Source organism: Ovis canadensis, chromosome 3 (genome assembly GCF_042477335.2).
Source record: "Ovis canadensis isolate MfBH-ARS-UI-01 breed Bighorn chromosome 3, ARS-UI_OviCan_v2, whole genome shotgun sequence".
NCBI classification, from domain to species: domain Eukaryota; kingdom Metazoa; phylum Chordata; class Mammalia; order Artiodactyla; family Bovidae; genus Ovis; species Ovis canadensis.
Window position 1 is genome coordinate 51,157,084 of NC_091247.1, and position 19,858 is coordinate 51,176,941.

Sequence of the window (19,858 nt, forward strand, 5' to 3'; positions counted from 1 at the left end):
AATATTAAATCTTTACTTTTCAAGATGGTGGTAATTCAAAAAGACTAACCAAATCTGTCATGTATTGAACTATTAGTTCTTTTATTTTTCTTTTAGTCCATAATGTCTTGGCATATATAATGCATAAAAGGTGGAAAACAACCTAATTTCTATAAATGAGTATTGTTGGTTTCTCATTCTGTTTTAATGTCAATTGCATTTGAAAAATAATATGTGATCTTTCCATGCATATTTAGCAGCCCTTTAAATATGTCTCCAGTCTTAATGCAGAAACATTGACTGGGCATCATCACAATGTGAAGCATTACACTCTGCAGTCTAAAAGAAAAGCATGATGTTTTTGCTTATTCTTGGACAGTTCTATTTTCAAGTTAAGAAATGTTCTAAAGTTGTCTCTAATTAGCAAAAAAAAGGAGTGGAGTCTGATCACAACATAACAGTATTGTTAGTTGGACATCTATGAATCAAGACAAACACAAGTGCTAAGGTGTCTAATTTTATAGTGAGAGACAAGGACCTTCCTCTTCCATGGCAGCTCCTATTGTATACATCCCATCATAATTTAAGTTGCCTTTTGGATGCTGTTCAGTTCCTAAGCCGTGTTAGACTCTTTGAGACCCCTTGGACTGTAGGCCACCAGATGTCCCTGTCCTTTACCATCTCCTGGAGTTTGCTCAAATTCTTGTCCCAGCTCCTTAAAATTTTAATGCATGAGGACATCACTTTAGAGTCTAGATATTATATAAAAGATAAGTTTAAAAAATATTATCACAAAATATTTACCATTATTGTTGGTGCTAAGAACATTTTTGTTATTGGTTTTTATTGTTTTATTGTTTTGCTTGATAGGGGCATTATCTTAGAAGTGGTTAAATCCTAGACACTGTAGCCAGACTTTCTAGGTTAAAAACCTTATCCCATAATCCAAAGTTTTCTTGTCTTTGGCAAATTAATTTTTATGTAATTCAGTTTCCTCATCTATAAGATGGGAATAGTCCCTACCTTGTAGGATTTTAATGAAGATTAAATGAGTAGGATGCAGTGCTTAGAATGGTATCTGACACTGAATAAGCACCATGTTAGCTTAATTAGCTATAATTATTAATCTCATCATCATCATTAGATTGTTTTAGGTTGGCTCAGATGGTAAAGAATCTGCCTGCAATGTGGGAGACCTGAGTTTGATCCCTGGGTCAGGAAGATCCCCTGGAGAAAGAAATGGCAATTCACTCCAGTATTCTTGCCTGGAGAATTCCATGGACAGAGGAGCCTGGTGGGCTATAGCCCATAGAGTCACAAAGAGTCAGACACAACTGAGCAACTAACACTTTTACACTTTCACTTTTCATCAACAGACCCTTAACTTAGAGCTTCCAGGTTACTAAGATCACAGATGTCTCAGTTCATTAGCCTCAGATTCAACTCCTAGTGTTAAGCTGACCTTGGACAAATTAATAAACCTTATCAAGCTAAGCCATGATTTTATAATCTTTGAAATGAAGATAATGTTGTTCACCTCATTGTGAGATCATAAATGTAAAGTGTTTAACATTATGCCCAGTACATAGTATTCTATAAATAGCTATTATTACTTTTTGCATCATAGTATACAAAATTGGAAGGAGTTCTTGGGATCATTTAGTCATGTAGTCTTAATTTGTAAAGAAGAGGGCAGAGAAGGCAATGGCACCCCACTCCAGTACTCTTGCCTGGAAAATCCCACGGATGGAGGAGCCTGGTAGGCTGCAGTCAATGGGATCGCTAAGACGACTTCACTTTCACTTTCACTTTTCACTTTCATGCATTGGAGAAGGAAATGGCACCCCACTCCAGTGTTCTTGCCTGGAGAATCCCAGGGACGGGGGAGCCTGGTGGGCTGCGGTCTATGAGGTCGCACAGAGTTGGACATGACTGAAGCGACTTAGCAGCAGCAGCAGCGAAGAGGAAGATGAGTGAAAGGTAACTGGAAGTGGGAGGCAACATTAATTAACATTGAACAGATCCACAGAGTTGGACAAAATAGATTTTCACAGTGCTTCCATTTTTGGACATGATCTTTAGTTGCATCTGTTGATTATTGAAAATATTAGGTTTGGAGATTCACAAATGTGATTGTAATGTGTAGCACATGAAGCAGAAGCAGCCTTAGGCTAACTCTATAAATGTTTGCATCTTCTGGTTTTGCCAGCTCTCTTGCCAAAGCTTAACTAAAGTATCTAAATAAGGCACACTCGGTGGGCATCTATGTTTGCGTGTCCTCGTGCGTTTATACCTGAAAAGGTTCTTTAGCGTGGAATTGTGTGAAGCTAACAAATGGGTGTATTAAAAATCATTGAACCCACACTGTTATGAAGATTAAATATAGCTGAATGCTCTTTGTTTATATAGGGCCTCCTATAAAGGATGCACGGTTGAGTCACACAGGCCTTTGTCTCTGCCCAGCCCTGGACAGGTGTGACTAGATGGTGAGCTCTGTGTGTGCTTGGCTGCCATTGCCCCCTGTCCAATGTGCCAGGTTGCCTGCTTCTTATTTCATAGCCTTGAATACCATCTGGCAGTGGCTTAGAATTTTTATGTCTGGGTTTGCTTAGTAATGCTTCCATTCTCTGTCTCATAAAATAAATTCTTCACGTCTATAGGTTCTTTGACGTTTCCTTCCCCAGTTTTTCCTGCACACTCTTTGTGGTGGGAAAAGCTACTTGTTCTTCAGAGTAGGAATTGAAGATGAACTCCTGTTCATTGTTCAAAATCAGTTCCCATACTTATCACAAATCAGACACCTCCCAGTGGTGCCTCACAGCAATTGCTGGTTCATCCTTCCATCTTCATACTATGTAAATGATGTGAGAATTAAACAACCTCGTGTATTTGCTTTAAAAATCCATATTACTGTATTAATCTTTAGTATGCTGCCATACAGAGTGAAATACTAATGTCAGCATGACCAGAATATTCTATTCCTATAGGCAGATCTACAGGAGAGGTTAAATTATACTCCCAGTGTGAGTTGATTAATTTGTAGTGAGAAATATATTTACCAAGGAACTGGGCACCTGCATTCACTGGCCAGTACATACAGTGTAATTTATCACCATTTTCCCATTAACTTTGAAGGAAATAACCACTAGGGAGCACAGAATGGGGCTCCCTATGCTTCAGAGCAGCCTGCAAAGGCAGGAAGACCCTGGGACTGGCAAGAGGATCTGAGAATGTGTCCACAACAAAAGAGTAATCACAAAACCTGGGAATTCAGGGAAAAGAGTATATTTAGTTGAAATTTTTCAGTATAACAGTTGGAACCTTATCTTTTGTAGGAAACAGTGTTCTGGGGATGTAAGAAAACAATTTTGAGAATATTATGTAAAATATTAACTAGCAAATTAAAAAAATAATCTGTCTTATGTTTCCTGACAAAGTGGAGATTCTACATTATTCTACCAGTGGAAGGAGAAAAAAGTTAATATTCATTGACTTCCTATAATCTTCATCCTTTCATCTCTCTTTCTGTATTTATCTTCAATTTCATGAAACTAGTGTGATCAGATGGGATCTCTTTCTTTTGGAAATACTAGTTGAAAAATGAATTCAGTTCCGTTCAGTTCAGTTGCTCAGTCGTGTCCAACTCTGCAGTCCCACGGACTGCAGCACGCCAGGCTTCCCTGTCCATCACCGATTCCCGGAGCTTGAGTCCTAGTCGCCTCAGAACCACTTTTCATTTAGTTTGAATTTAAGAGATTAGAGGCACCCTGAAATGTTTCTGTCCACCAAGACCTGCTCAATATAGGGCTGAAAGTGAAAGTCGCTGAGTCCTGTCTGACTCTTTGCAACCCCATGGACGTTATAGTCCTTGGAATTCTCTAGGCCAGAATTCTGGAGCGGGTAGCCTTTCCCTTCTCCAGGGGAATCTTCCCAGCCCAGAGATTGAACTCAGGTCTCCCACATTGCAGCCAATCTTTACCAGCTGAGCCACAAAGGAAACAAATATAGGACTGAGAAGCTAACTAATGATGAAGAGTATATGTGTCCATGTCATTCTCACCCACACTCTTTGGTTTTAGAAATCTAACAGTGATTTGGAGGAGAAGAGAAGTCATTGATGTGTGGCTGGTCTTCCATCTCTCAGAGTCATGGCTAAAAGCTATACACTGCAGGGATAAAGCATGAAAAACTTAACCTTTCTCTCTAGATATAGGTATAGATACATGTGCACATATACATACATAGTTTTTGACCATGCTTCCTTATTATAATAGCTGACTAAGCATCCTCTACATACTCATGAATCCCAGCTCCCCAAAATGTGACTTCTTCTGTCTAGAATTCCCAAATGCCTGATCAGTGGGTGTTTCTCTACAGATGTTCTACAGATGATCTTTATTAGTGAATCTGTCAGAAAGATTAGGAGGCTAGTAAGGAGAGGGCAGGAATTGTGACTTCATCTTGAATATCCAGAACCTAGCAAATAGTGACCACCTAGCGTAATAAATGCTTATTGAATGAATAAAAGGATGAATGAAATGATTTATGACTCTTTCTACACTTTGCACATTTACAGATATGCTCATGTATTCACCCTTACAAACTTAAGGATCTCCCAGGAAAGAATACTGGAGTGTACCGGGGTCCAGCCCCGGTGGATCCAGGGAATTCGCAGCAGGGACGGCGTTGGCGAGGAAAAACTTATTTATTTAGAGATATAAGATTAGATTAGGAAGAAATAGTGTAGTAGGAAAATTTAGGCAGAGAAAAAGAGGCTGAATAACTTGGCTTATGGGGGAAACCAGTAAAACTCCAGACAAGGAATTGCACCATCTACAATAGGCCACCGGCGTCCGTTTGAATATCGGAGAGTGCCCTTGGGCTCTCTCTCTTACGGATCTTAGAAGCCGGGACAAATAAGTAAACATGGTGAGCCTCTCTGCTCCAGATGGGAATTCAGCTGGAAAAAGAAAAGAATGACATGGGGAATCCCAGCATTGGTGCAAGACTCCAAAAACTATTTTTCAAAATCAGCTTATATACCCCAAGTTGTACGTAAAGAAATAGAGTTACGCAGGGGCAGCAGTCCTGACCCTCATTGAGACAAGGCTTTCTTTTTGCATACCCTCCCATATACAAAGGTCTCAGGTGGTTTACATTATCTTCTGGCCAAGAGGCTTGTTAACATTTTTATGGCTCTCTTCCTGGATAATTGTCTATCAACCAGAAAACTCCTTTTCCCTAGAAGTGTTTTTTCTTTACTCTGCATCACCCTCAAAGTACTAAATAAAGTTACATTCCTGTAGAACAAAGGTGCAGTGGGTTATAACAAAGAAAGTACTTAACTCAAAGATCTAATGTTGCTAATACCAGGTCTACTACCTGTTTTTCTATATACCAACTATATCTAAAAATAGAGGACATGAAAATTTGGCAGCAAGTATTGGCTCAACAAATGAAACCTTTAATCAGTCCTATTCTAATGATTTTGACTCCTTAAATGTAGGAAGCCCCTATATTCCTAGGATGTTTTAAGCTTCCTGTGCCTCCCACAGTCAGGAGGCCTCAAACAACCACATGCGCAGCTATACGAGTCCTGCAGGCAGGCTAAAAAGCCATCAGAGGGATTTTTGGGTTGAAACACTTGTATTATGCCCAGGAGATTTATTATCTAAAAGCTCTAATTTTTCCAGAAAAAGGTGGTGTGGGGACAGTCCCCTGTTAATGACAGAAGAGTAGTTGGAAAGCATAACACAGTAAAGCAGGCAGATTCTGGTCTTGGGGGGTGGATGCTCAGGAATTTCCAGGGGGAATCCCTGAAGCTGATCATGTCCTTGCGTTTTGTCAGGCTTCCTTCCGCATGACCTTGTCATGGGTGGGATTCCTCAGGCTGGCTCCCAGCAGAAGTGGGCTGCCATTTCCTTCTGCAGGGACCCTTCTCAACCCAGGGACTGAATCCCCATCTCCTGCATTGCAGGCTGTCTGTTGGAACACAGGCAGAATCTGTACCAACTGCCACCAGGGAAGCCGTATACAGACTGGACGGTTACTCTCTAACCCTCCAAATTTCCCTTACCCTTAAAACTGCATGTCACCCTGTTGAGACATTTTTCCCTCTCAAGGTTTATGTTTGTTATAACCTTATTTCACTTATGTTAAAATGTACTTTTGAGCTGGAAGGAGAGAAGGCAGTCTGAGATATGTCTTGACCCACGTGAAAAGCTATTGATCACCGAAGTGAAGAAAGCTTTGATTAGCACATTTAGGCAGTCTGTCTTTTTGAATTTAGGAGTTTGAATTATCTTATATCAATTTCGTTCATTGCCTGTTGCCAGATCCTCCCACTGAACAAATATATTTTTGTTAGCTGGGCTTTCTTATAATTGATATCCTGATGTTGATTTAGATGTGGTCCTTCTGTGAGCTCTCTTAATATAGGAGGCAGAGTGATGGTGGCAAGGAAGCCTCTAGTCATGTGGCTATAATAAAGAAGACACATGGCTATAATCACATTTAAGAATCTGCTATTTCTCTATTATGACTGGAAAATCAATGGCAGTTCAGAAAATAAAGCATAGACTGTGCCATTTAAATCCTAGAATCCAATCATTCGTGTTTTGTTGGTTTTTTCCCCAATCCTCAAACTAGTGAAGAAAATCAGTCTTCTCCATGAGATACTTTAAAAATATAACTTAATTAAGCTGTAATTTTAAAGCAGCATTTACCATGTTCATGATAGCAATTACTTGGAACACTTTTTTGTTTTGTTTCTAATTTTGAAATGTGTGGTAGAGTTTTCTATCCTCAGTCAACTTTTCTCATTATAAAAATTGTTCCTGTGCTTTGTTTAGCCAAATACTACTTTAGAAAAAGTTAAGTTGACTTGTTATTTTAGAGTATAACAGTTTCAAATACGGCTTATTCATGTGCAGCCTCTAAAATTCAAATTATATACTGTGCTTCCTTTATACTTCCTTTTCTTTGTGTTTATATCTAAGCTGATTGAAGTCAGTGATACAAGTATTTAATGAGAAACCATCAGTTTAGTTCAGTTCAGTCACTCAGTCATGTCTGACTATTTGCAGCCCCATGAATTGCTGCACACCAGGCCTCCTGTCCATCACCAACTCCTGGAGTTCACTCAAACTCATGTCCATCGAGTCGGTGATGCCATCCAGCCATCTCATCCTCTATTGTCTCCTTTTCCTCCTGCCACCAATCCCTCCCAGCATCAGAGTCTTTTCCAATGAGTCAACTCTTCTCATGAGGTGGCCAAAGTATTGGAGTTTCAGCTTTAGCATCATTCCCTCCAAAGAAATTCCAGGGCTGAACACCTTCAGAATGGACTGGTTGGATCTCCTTGCAGTCCAAGGGACTCTCAAGAGTGTTCTCCAACACCACAGTTCAAAAGCATCAATTCTTCGGCACTCAGCTCTCTTCACAGTCCAACTCTCACATCTATACATGATTACTGGAAAAACCATAGCCTTGACTAGATGGACCTTTGTGGGCAAAGTAATGTGTCTGCTTTTGAATATGCTGTCTAGGATGGTCATAACTTTCCTTCCAAGGAGTAAGCATCTTTTAATTTCATGGCTGCAGTCACCATCTGCAGTGATTTTGGAGCCCCCCAAAATGAAGTCTGACACTGTTTCCACTATTTCCCCATCTATTTCCCATGAAGTGATGGGACCAGATGCCATGATCTTTGTTTTCTGAATGTTGAGCTTTAAGCAAGCTTTTTCACTCTCCACTTTCACTTTCATTAAGAGGCTTTTTAGTTCCTCTTCACTTTCTGCCATAAGGGTGGTGTCATCTGCATATCTGAGGTTTTTGATATTTCTCCCGGCAATCTTGATTCCAGCTTGTGCTTCTTCCAGCCCAGCATTTTGCATGATGTACTCTGCATAGAAGTTAAATAAGCAGGGTGACAATATACAGCCTTGACGTACTCCTTTTCCTATTTGGAACCAATCTGTTGTTCCATGTCCAGTTCTAACTGTTGCTTCCTGACCTGCATACAGGTTTCTCAAGAGGCAGATCAGGTGGTCTGGTATTCCCATCTCTTTCAGAATTTTCCACAGTCTATTGTGATCCACACAGTCAAAGGCTTTGGCATAGTCAGTAAAGCAGAAATAGATGTTTTTCTGGAACTCTCTTGCTTTTTTGATGATCCAGCATATGTTGACAATTTGATCTCTGGTTCCTCTGTCTTTTCTGAAATCAGCCTCAACATCTGGAAATTCACGGTTCATGTATTGCTGAAGCCTGATTTGGAGAATTTTAAGCCTTACTTTACTGGAGTGTGAGATGAGTACAATTGTGCGGTAGCTTGAGCATTCTTTGGCATTGCCTTTCTTTGGGACTGGAATGAAAACTGATCTTTTCCAGTCCTGTGGCCAATGCTGAATTTTCCAAATTTGCTGGCATATTGAGTGCAGCACTTTCACAGCATCATCTTTCAGGATTTGAAAGAGCTCAACTGGAATTCCATCGCCTCCACTAGCTTTGTTCATAGTGATGCTTTCTAAGGCCCACTTGACTTCACATTCCAGGATGTCTGGCTCTAGGTGAGTGATCACACCATCGTGATTATCCGGGTCGTGAAGATCATTTTTGTACAGTTCTTCTATGTATTCTTGCCACCTCTTCTTAATGTCTTCTTCTTCTGTTAGGTCCATACCATTTCTGTCCTTTATCGAGCCCATCTTTGCATGAAATATTCCCTTGGTATCTCTAATTTTCCTGAAGAGATCTCTAGTCTTTCCCATTCTATTGTTTTCCTCTATTTCATTGCATTGATCACTGAAGAAGGCTTTCTTATGTCTTCTTGCTATTCTTTGGAACTCTGCATTCCAGATGCTTATATCTTTCCTTTTTTTTATATCTTTGCTTTTCACTTCTCTTCTTTTCACAGTTATTTGTAAGGCCTCCCCAGACAGCCATTTTGCTTTATTGCATTTCTTTTCCATGGGGATGGTCTTGATCCCTGACTCCTGTACAATGTCATGAACCTCTGTCCATAGTTCATCAGGCACTCTATCTATCAGATCTAGGCCCTTAAATCTATTTCTCACTTCCACTGTATAATCATAAGGGATTTGATTTAGGTTATACCTGAACGGTCTAGCGGTTTTCCCTACTTTCTTCAATTTAAGTTTGAATTTGGCAATAAGGAGTTCATGATCTGAGCCACACTCAGCTCCCAGTCTTGTTTTTGCTGATTGTATAGAGCTTCTTCATCTTTGGCTGCAAAGAATATAATCAGTCTGATTTCAGGATTGACCATCTGGTGATGTCCATGTGTAGAGTCTTCTCTTTTGTTGTTAGAAGAGGGTGTTTGCTATGACCAGTGTGCTCTCTTGGCAAAACTCTATTAGCCTTTGCCCTGCTTTATTCCATATTCCAAGGCCAAATTTGCCTGTTACTCGAGGTGTTTCTTGACTTCCTACTTTTGTATTCCAGTCCCCTATAATGAAAAGGACATCTTTTTGGGGTGTTAGTTCTAAAAGGTCTTACAGGTCTTCATAGAACCGTTCAACTTCAGCTTCTTCAGCATTACTGGTTGGGGCCTAGACTTGGATTATTGTGACATTGAATGGTTTGCCTTGGAAACAAACAGAGATCATTCTGTTGATTTTGAGATTGCATCCAAGTTCTGCATTTTGGACTCTTTTGTTGACCATGATGGCTACTCCATTTCTTCTGAGGTATTCCTGCCCACAATAGTAGATATAATGGTCATCTGAGTTACATTCACCCATTCCAGTCCATTTTAGTTCGCTGAGTCCTAGAATGTCAGTGTTCACTCTTGTCATGTCCTGTTTGACCTCTTCTAATTTGCCTTGATTCATGGACCTAACATTCCAGATTCCTATGCAATATTGCTCTTTACAGCATTGCACCTTGCTTCTATCACCAGTCACATCCACAACTGCATATTATTTTTGCTTTGGCTTCATCTGTTCATTCTTTCTGTAGTTATTTCTCCACTTATCTCCAGTAGCATATTGGGCAATGTACTGACCTGGGGAGTTCCTCTTTCAGTATACTATCATTTTGCCTTTTCATACTCTTCATGGGGTTCTCAAGGCAAGAATACTGAAATGGTTTGCCATTCCCTTCTCCAGTGGACCACATTCTGTCAGACCTCTCCACCATGACCCACCCGTCTTGGGTAGCTCCACATGACACAGCTTAGTTTTATTGAGTTAGACAAGGCTGTGGTCCTAGTGTGATTAGATTGACTAGTTTTCTGTGATTATGGTTTCAGTGTGTCTGCCCTCTGATGCCCTTTCGCAATACCTACTTGGGTTTCTCTTGCCTTGGATGATGGATATCTCCTCACAGCCGCCCCTCCTGACCTTGAACGTGGAGTAGCTCCTCTCGGCCCTCTTGTGCATAGGAACTTACAAATATAGTTGAATCTGATCGTAGAATCAAGACATCCAAACTGTTATAAAAAGATTTATATATATTAATTTATAAGTTAGGTGGACTAACTACACAGTTGCGAATCTGTGAAACCATACAAAAATAGTTTTTCAAGGAAAAAGACTATTTTGGTAAATTATAGCAAGTTTATGAGTCAGGACACCCAGCTTCTGGTCTGAACTCTGCCATTAATTGGCTGTGTGACTTTGGGTAAGCCATAGAAGTTTCTTGATACTTGTTTTTTTCTTCTCTGAAATTAAGAAGTTGGACTCCACCAATGAGCGCACATTTAACATCATATAGGTAGTAATTTAGGTCATGAAATAGATAAGAGTGGTGTGTGCGTGTTCAGTCACATCCGACTCTTTGCAACCACATGGACTATAGCCTGCCAGGCTCCTCTTTACATTAAATTTCCCAGGTAAGAATACTGGAGTGGGTTGTGCGTGTTCAGTCACATCCGACTCTTTGCAACCACATGGACTATAGCCTGCCAGGCTCCTCTTTACATTAAATTTCCCAGGTAAGAATACTGGAGTGGGTTGTGCGTGTTCAGTCACATCCGACTCTTTGCAACCACATGGACTATAGCCTGCCAGGCTCCTCTTTACATTAAATTTCCCAGGTAAGAACACTGGAGTGGGTTGCCACTTCCTTCTCCAGTGACTTGTCAATTGTTATCTGTCTTATCATTTGTTTTCACAACATGCCAGAAACCAGATTTGTTCCCTCCAAAGCTAATTGACAGTGCCTTTTATGTTTACTCTATTAACTTGCATAAAAGTTTGTATAAAAGCAAACTAATCATCCCAATTTGAATGATTAGTTAGTATGTACTTAACATTTGGAAAACTAAGGGGAGTTGTTTGTTCACTTCTTTATGCAAGCTGTCATTTTCATAATCTAGATGCAGTGTTAATTCTTAAGCAATGGCTGATGTGTGTTTTGATATTTCATTTCTCCATGAAGGACATTGCAAAAAATTCTCTCAAGATTTATAGATTTGGAAAGAGGACTAGATTTTTCTGTGTGGTTCAGAAGAACATAGTGAAGACCAAAATAATTGAAGAAAAAAATTTAGCAGTTAGATGTGTTTCAATTGGAATGGTTTCTTAGGGAGGCAGAAGGTCCTGTCTTTTAGGTCATTCCTGCTAAGATTTAGGTTGCATGATGTCCTCCAATATACTCTTAAATTCTTGAATTGGGACATTAAGTCCCCACCCCACCACCACCTTCCTATTCTGCCTTTTTAAGAAAAGTAAAAGAAAAACAGTATGTTAATAAGTTAAGTGGGCCTTAGGTAGCATTACTACAAAGAAAGCTAGTGGAGGTGATGGACTTTCAGCTGAGCTATTGAAAATCCTGAAAGATGGTGCTGTTAAAGTGTTGCACTCAATATGCCAGCAAATTTGGAAAACTCAGCAATGGCCACAGGACTGAAAAAGTTCAGTTTTCATTCCAATCCCAAATAAAGGTAATGCCAAAGAATGTTCAAACTGCCACACAGTTGTGCTAACTTTACATGCTAACGAGGTCATACTCAAAAACCCTTCAAGCCAGCTTCAACAGTACATATACTGAGAACTCCCAGACCTCAAGCTGGATATAGAAAAGGCAGAGGAACCAGAGATCAAATTGTCAACATCTGCTGGATCATAGAAAAAGCAAGGGAATTGCAGAAAAAGATCTGCTTCATTGACTGCACTAAAGCCTTTGACTATGTGGATCACAGCAAACTGTGGAAAATTCTTAAAGAGATGGAATACCAGACCACCTTACCTGTGTCCTGAGAAACCTGTTTGAAGGTCAAGAAACAACAATTAGAACCAGATGTGGAACAATGGAGTGGCTCCAAATTAGGAAAGGAGTACAACAGATTAGGAAAGGAGTATTGTCACCCTGCTTATTTAAATTCTATGCAGAGTACATCATGCATATGCCAGGCTGGATGAAGCACAAGCTGGAATCAAGTTTGCCAGGAGAAATATCAACAACCTCAAATATATAGATAATTCCCCTCTAATGGCAGAAAGAGAGGAGGTACTAAAGAGCCTCTTGAGGGTGAAAGAGGAGAGTGAAAAGGTTGGCTTAAAGCTCAACATTCAAGAAAACTAAGATCATGTATCCGGTACCATCATTTCATGGCAAATAAATGGGGAGAAAGTGAAAACAGTGACAGATTTTTTATTTTCTTGGGCTCCAAAATCACTGCAGATGGTGATTGCAGCCACGAAATTAAAAGACACTTGCTCTTTGGAAGAAATGCTATGACAAACCTAGACAGCGTTATTTAAAAGCTGAGACATCACTTTGCCAACAAAGGTCATATACTCAAAGCTATGGTTTTTCCAGTATCATGTATGGATGTGAGAGTTATAACAATGAAGGCCAAGCACCAAAAACTGATATTGTTGAACTGTGGTGCTGGTGAAGACTCTTTTGAGAGTCCCTTGGACAGGAAGTCAAACCAGTCAATCCTAAAGGAAACCAACTCTGAATATTCATTGGAAGGACTGATGCTGAAGCTGAAGCTCCAGTAATTTGACTACCTGATGCAAAGAGCCAAATTATTGGAAAAAACCCTGATGCTGGGAAAGAATGAGGGCAGGAAGAGAAGTGAGTGACGGAGGATGAGATGGTTGGATGGTGTCACTGACTCAGTGGATATGAGTTTGAGCAAACTCTGGGAGGTGGTGAAGGACAAGGAGTCTTGATGTGCTGCATTCCATGGGGTTGCAAAGAGTTGGACTTTACTTAGTGATTGAACAACAGCAGTCTTATTTAGCAAGAATAAACTTGTGTCCTGTATATTTTCATGTTGGAATGGTGAGCCTACCATTTTCATTCAGGGTTAGATGGTAGCATTTTTATAATAATATCATTTCTACTGTTCAGTCAGGATGCACGTTGTGGTATTGTTTTTCCTTCCTCATCACATTAAGAGATGTTTTTGAACTTATATTTCAACTAACAAGTACTATGTATCAGTCTACTGACATCTCAGTGGATTTTGATTCGTAATCATGGTTGTAGGACAATAAAGACAGTGATCAATGGAAACATTGATTGACAATATAAAGAAGTCATCAGTATTCTACTTATAGAGAAATTTGCCTTATATATAGAGAGTTATTGAAATTTGGGATTTATAAAAGATTAATTGCATGCTTATTTGCTTTACTTATATTAGTTTTGTTTGCTTATAATAGGTTTTGTTTACTTACAACAGGTTTAGTTTAATTATACATTTTAATAGTGCAGTTATTTCAAAACACTTTCACTGCACAATGATATTTAAATTGACCATGTTTATCAATTTCCTTTCTTTACTTTATAAAAATATTAAATGATACTGAATTCAGTGTTGATTTTCTGAACTCCATTTTTCTTTCAAGCCTAGCACATCACTGTTTACTGTTTTCAGGGGTATGGTCCTCTACTGCATTTGGGCAAAAGAGTAATCACCATTTTTTGGACTGTGACTCTTGCTTTACAGGAGCCTTGCAACATTCCCATTTCCTCCAGTTGGGTAGCATAAGAAGCAAAACAAGCACCTATTTGAAAACTGAGCACCAGTACCATCTTTGAGAGTCACAGGAGGGTGTATAGTCTGCCTCGATGTAATATAATTTTATCAGGCAGATGTTTTCTTGCTTGTATATTACTGTGTGCACAAGCAGTGAAATCAGCCACAGAAGGCACTCCCAAATCTTTAACCAGGAGTTTACCAACTATTCTTGCTTTATTGGAGAGGATCACAGTGAGAGTGGTAGCTATGGTATTAATGAGTTATTGTGGTGGTTCTTCAGTCACTAAGTTGTGTCCCACTTTTTGAAACCCCAAGAACTGCAGCACACCAGGTTTCCTTGTCCTTCAGTATTTCCAGAATTTGCTCAAACTCATGTCCATTGAGTTGGTGATGCCATCCATCTAACCATCTCATCCTCCGTTGCCCCTTCTCCTCTTGCCCTCAATCTTTCCCAGCATCAGGGTCTTTTCCAATAAGTAGGCTCTTTGCATCAGGTGGTCAAAGGACTGGAGCTTCAGCTTCAGCATCAGTCTTTCCAGTGAATATTCAGGGTTGATTTCCTTTAGGATTGATGGTTTGATCTCCTTGCTATTCAATAATGAGTTAGTGCCCATTACTGGTAAGGTCTTAGGCTGGGTGCTTTGAATGGATTATCTTTAATGACAGTCTTACAAGGTAGCTATTATTATTTTCACCCCTGTTTTACAGCTGAGGGGACTAAAACACAGAAGTTGAATAATTGCTGATCTTACAAATTTTGGAATGGTTGGAGAGATGTCAGAATGTGACCTTAGTCTTTGTTACTTTAAAGACCCAGATGGTGCTAGTGGTAAAGAATCTGCCTGCAAGCATGTGAAGGGAGAGAGAGAAAGAGATTCTCTTTTAATTCATGACTTAATATATATAAAGCTTTTAGAATATTGCTTACAAAATAGCCCTTTATATAGAAGCACTGTATTTATATTAATTACTATTTCCCCTAAGTCGCTTATTTGAAGATGTTATTTTTTTCTTCTTTACAGCAGGTAGTAGTGGCTTTAGAGGATCAGAAGCTTGATCATAGAAGCCCGGCATTGACCTTAGGTCTATAATCAAGTTAATGAACTTGAATACAAGAGTGTATATAAAAGAAACAGGCAGCTCTGGTGCCCTCCCCTAATTGCTCCCTTCCTGCTCCTACACACACATGCTATTTCTCAGCTAAATATTTTAGTTGTATAGAATAAGCAGTTCCCGAGTGAATAGCTGATTTTATTCTGATAAACTCTTATCATTTTGTAATATAGATTTCCGCTTTCTTTTAGTAATCCTAAAACCACAGAGATGTAAAATGAATTAAATTTATAGCTGACTTCAGTTTGCCTATCCTTTGAAACCTTTAAAAACATGAACTCATTTGTAGCTGCTTCAACTGTGTTTTTAGTTTTAATTTAGATTGGATTAAATGGTCTATTATTTATTTGAGGATAATCTCAGAATTTAGCATGGCATTTCCATTTGCAGAGTCACATTTACGAATGTGGATCTCTTCCTGTCTCTTGTCTCTGGGTCTCATTTTTTCTCTCATGGACATCTCCCTAGCTCCTCCCAGGAGGACCTGCTAGGGCGCCCACACTGGTTAGCTCTGCCTGAAAGCTCCATACTGCTGAGTGTTATCCCCTGGGCTTTGAGACAGTATTTCTGGCCAGTCAGCATCTGGATGAAGTGAGTTGTTGTGGAAAAGAGAGTGGGGAGCTAAACAATGGTCACATCCCAGGTCACATCTGAGTCCTTGGGATAGCCTCCATGTGTGGATTCTTGACTTTATACAGAAAAGAATTCAAGAGTGAGCCATAGTAAAGAGAAAGAAGGTCTGCTCAGGGAGGAAACATACTCTATAGACAGAATGTGGGCCATCTCAGATTGAAAAAGAGGAACGAGAGGCCCCAGGATATGGGATTGTCAGTTTTTATAGGGGTGGGTAACTTCACAGACTAAGTGGGCTTCCCAGGTGGAGCTTGTGGCTCCACTGGTGAAGAATCCGCCTGCAATGAAGGAGACCTGGGTTTGATCCCTGGGTTGGGAAGATCCCTTGGAGAAGGGAAAGGCTACCCACTCCCGTATTCTGGCCTGGAAAATTCCATGGACTGTATAGTCCATGGAGTTGCAAACAGTCAGACATGACTGAGCTAGCATGCAATGCAATTTCATAGGCTAATGAGTAGGAAGAGAATTCCATTGTTTTGGGAAAGAGTGGGACTTTCCAGAAATTGGGCCACCACCCACTTTTGATGTTTTCTGGTCATCCTTGGAATCTTTAGGATTCCCAGGTGACTCAGGGGGTAAAGAACCTGCCTGCCAGTGCAGGAGACATAATGAGATGAGGGTTCAATCCCTGTGTCAGGAAGATCCCCTGGAGGAGGGCATGGCAATCCACTCCAGTATTCTTGCATGGATAATCCCATGGACAGAGGAGCCTGGCAAGCTGTGGTCCATAGTGTCGGAAAGAGTCAGACAGGACTGACGTGACTGAGCATGCATGTTAGAACCATCCCCTGGGGCCCTGGAGTGTGTTACAGTGAGCTTATACTGAGGCTCAAGGTCAAGTAGAAGTTGAATCGGCCATTGGACCTAGTTGGCTGTAATCAGTTTATGCTGTGTCCTCTGGATATGTTATCCTTTTAAATGTTGTACTCTGCCCCTTTCCTGTTTCATGATCACTCTCTGTGTGAAAATCAGTTTAATTAGGCATGTTTACTCCACAAGCTGGAAGGAGGTGTGACTCTCCTATTAGGACCCTTTCTTTTTTCCTGAGAAGACCCCTGCCTGAATAGTCCACTCTTACCCAAGTGATGGCTCGTAGCAATTTAACCTGAAAAATTTGATATCAACAGTGTAGCTCCCTAGGGGTCACCTGCAGAAAAGAATTTCTCCCTTCCTTGAATAAGTGGACCCCTTCCAGCAGCAATTGATTTATCCATTAACAGTACCATTTGCACTTATGTCTAGTTTTTAGGGTGACTCTCTCAACATTTCAGTAGATTCACCTTGGTATATAATGTTTTTTTCTGGCTGCACTCTACAGAGTGAGAATGAAGTAGCTTTCTCCTCACCACACGGATATCTGCTTAGTCTATTTTTAGGGACAAGGAATAGGCCTAGAGGATATTTCTCTAAGCCTGTGGACCATTGGATTGAATGTTTATGTCTTCACTAGATCTTAGCCAAAGGCAGAAAAGCAATGAATATGCATCTCTTAATTGCCAACCTCTACCTTAAAGTTTATTTAGGCCTCTAGAGCCATCAGTTCAGTTCAGTTCAGTTGCTCAGTCATGCCCGACTCTTTGTGACCCCATGAATCGCAGAGCGCCAGGCCTCTCTGTCCATCACCAACTCCCAGAGTTTACTCAAACTCATGTCCATTGAGTCAGTGACGCCATCCAGCCATCTCTTCCTCTATCATCCCCTTCTCCTCCTGCCCCAGTCCCTCCCAGCATCAGGGTCTTTTCCAATGAGTCAACTCTTCGCACAGTGAAGGCAATGGCACCCCACTCCAGTACTCTTGCCTGGAAAATCCCATGGACGGAGGAGCCTGGTAGGCTGCAGTCCATGGGGTCACTAAAGAGTCAGACACGACTGAGTGACTTCACTTTCACTTTTCACTTTCACACACTGGAGAAAGAAATGGCAACCCACTCCAGTGTTCTTGCCTGGAGAACCCCAGGGACTGGGGAGCCTGGTGGGCTGCCGTCTATGGGGTCGCACAGAGTTGGACACGACTGAAGCGACTTAGCAGCAGCAGCAGCAGCAGCAGCAGCAGCAGCAGCAGCAGCAGCAGCAGCAGCAGCAGCAGCAACTCTTCGTATGAGGTGGCCAAAGTATTGGAGTTTCAGCTTTAGCGTCAGTCCTTCCAATGAACACCCAGGACTAATTTCCTTTAGAATGGACTGGTTGGATCTCTTTGCAGTCCAAGGGACTCTCAAGAGTCTTCTCCAACACCACAGTTCAAAAGCATCAATTCTTTGGCGCCATACATCTTGACAATTCACCGGTATCATAATAAAAAATTTTTAATCTTCTCCCATCCTGTTGTTGTATTTCAAGCTATTTGTGCCTAGGCATAAAAACTAAGCTGTGCAACTATGTCATATACATATCATAGATGGTAGCCTCTTTAAAAGATCCAGCTACACAGTATATTTCCTTACACACCCACATTTCCTAAGTACAAAAAGGAGGGTTTAAATAACTACAACATTGAGGGAATTGTATTATCTTTTGATCTGCCTGTAAAATGATGAGAGGGAGTGAAATGAAAGTCGCTCAGTCGTGTCTGACTCTTTGTGACCCCATGGGCTATACAGTCCATGGAATTCTCTAGGCCATAATACTGGAGTGGGTAACAGTTCCCTTCATCAGGGGATCTTCCCAACCCAGGGATTGAACCCAGGTCTCCTGCATTGCAGGTGGATTCTTTACCAGCTGAGTCACAAGGGAAGCCCAAGAATACTGGAGTTGGTAGCTGTTTCCTTCTCCAGGGGATCTTCCTGACCCAAGAATCCATGCAGTGTCTCCTGCATTGCAGGCGATTATTTACTGACTGAGCTGTCAGGGAAGTTCTAAAATTATGAGAAGTGTATCTTATTTTTCCTCATATCTTGGGATAAATGCTAGGAGGCACAGACTTTCATTGAAATAATTGACTATTTAAATGAGCTTAGTTTTGATGAACAGATGATAATTAATCATTTTGTAAATAAAATATTGACCGAATTGTGTCATGCTAAGTTGAATCATTGGTCATATGAACTCTTCTGGCTTATCAAAACCTTGGTAGCCCTGTTTATGCTCTGCTGTGTAAAGCTCCATTATGGTTTTCCTAGTTCTCTGTACCATGGGTAGATATCCACCCCAGGAACATGGGCCCGTCTCATGTAGTTAATGACCTCCCTGTGTTTCCTGCTCTGGGAGTCCCTTTGTGCAAATATGTACCAGCCCATCGTGGTGGGTCTGTATTCACCACTACCTGCAACTGTTCAGTGGTTTCCGTCCATATCGCATGTGTGTGCTCAGTCACGTCCTACTCTTTGGGACCCTAGACTGTATACTATCAGGCTCCCCTGACCGTGGAATTTTCCAGGCAAGAAAACTGGAGTGGGTTGCCATTTCCTCCTCCAGGGAATCTTCCCGATCCAGGGACCAAACTTTCATCTCCTGCATATCCTGCATTGCAGGTAAATACTTTACTTTTGAGCCATCAGGGAAACCCTTCCATATGTAATTAATCCCCAAATCCATTGATTCTCTCCATTGTCTCTTCATGTTTCCCTTCATCATCTCATTGATACAGATCTTATCTCCGGATCTCATTCCTATTTTTCTGGTCTCTGTCCTCATCTGCTCTCTCAGATTGTAAAACTGCATTTGCCTGTTTTCTCTGCACAAGTCTTGACCCCTCCAGCTTATTTTACATAATGTGGCCAAAATAAAAATCTGTGAAGTCATCTCCTCCTGAGGCCACAGTCCAAATCTCTTGCCCAGTGTCCCAGGCCCTGACGCCTCTCTTGCCTGCAGCCCTCACTCACTGTGACCTTCAGGTGATTGCATTTCTGTGGGCTCAGCGCCCTCCTCCAAATTCTGGAGCCTCCTGGTGTTCATGCTGCCTTAGGCACCCTGCCCACCTTCATCTTCCAGGTGAACACATCTTGGCTTTTCAAAGGCCATCAGCGTTGACAGCTTTTCCCCCAGCCTCACCCTAAATGAGTTAATCACTTCCTCCTCCTTTTTTGCCTTCATTCTTAGTCATATGTCAGTGATGGCATGTAATGTCCATATTTTAAGTATGTATTTACAATGTGTGTCCTGGTTAGACTGTGAACTCCCTGGGGCCAGGGTGTTCTTAGTCACCTTCGCATTTCCAGACTCTGGTAGAGAATT

The 19,858-nt window shown here is 40.9% G+C and overlaps 1 protein-coding gene across 1 annotated transcript in view; it reads left to right on the top strand.

Annotated features, from left to right (window-relative positions):
• Window positions 1-19,858, top strand: part of CTNNA2 (catenin alpha 2) — a 1,386,686-nt gene that overhangs the window by 438,181 nt on the left and 928,647 nt on the right. The gene's annotated exons all lie outside the window — the stretch shown is intronic.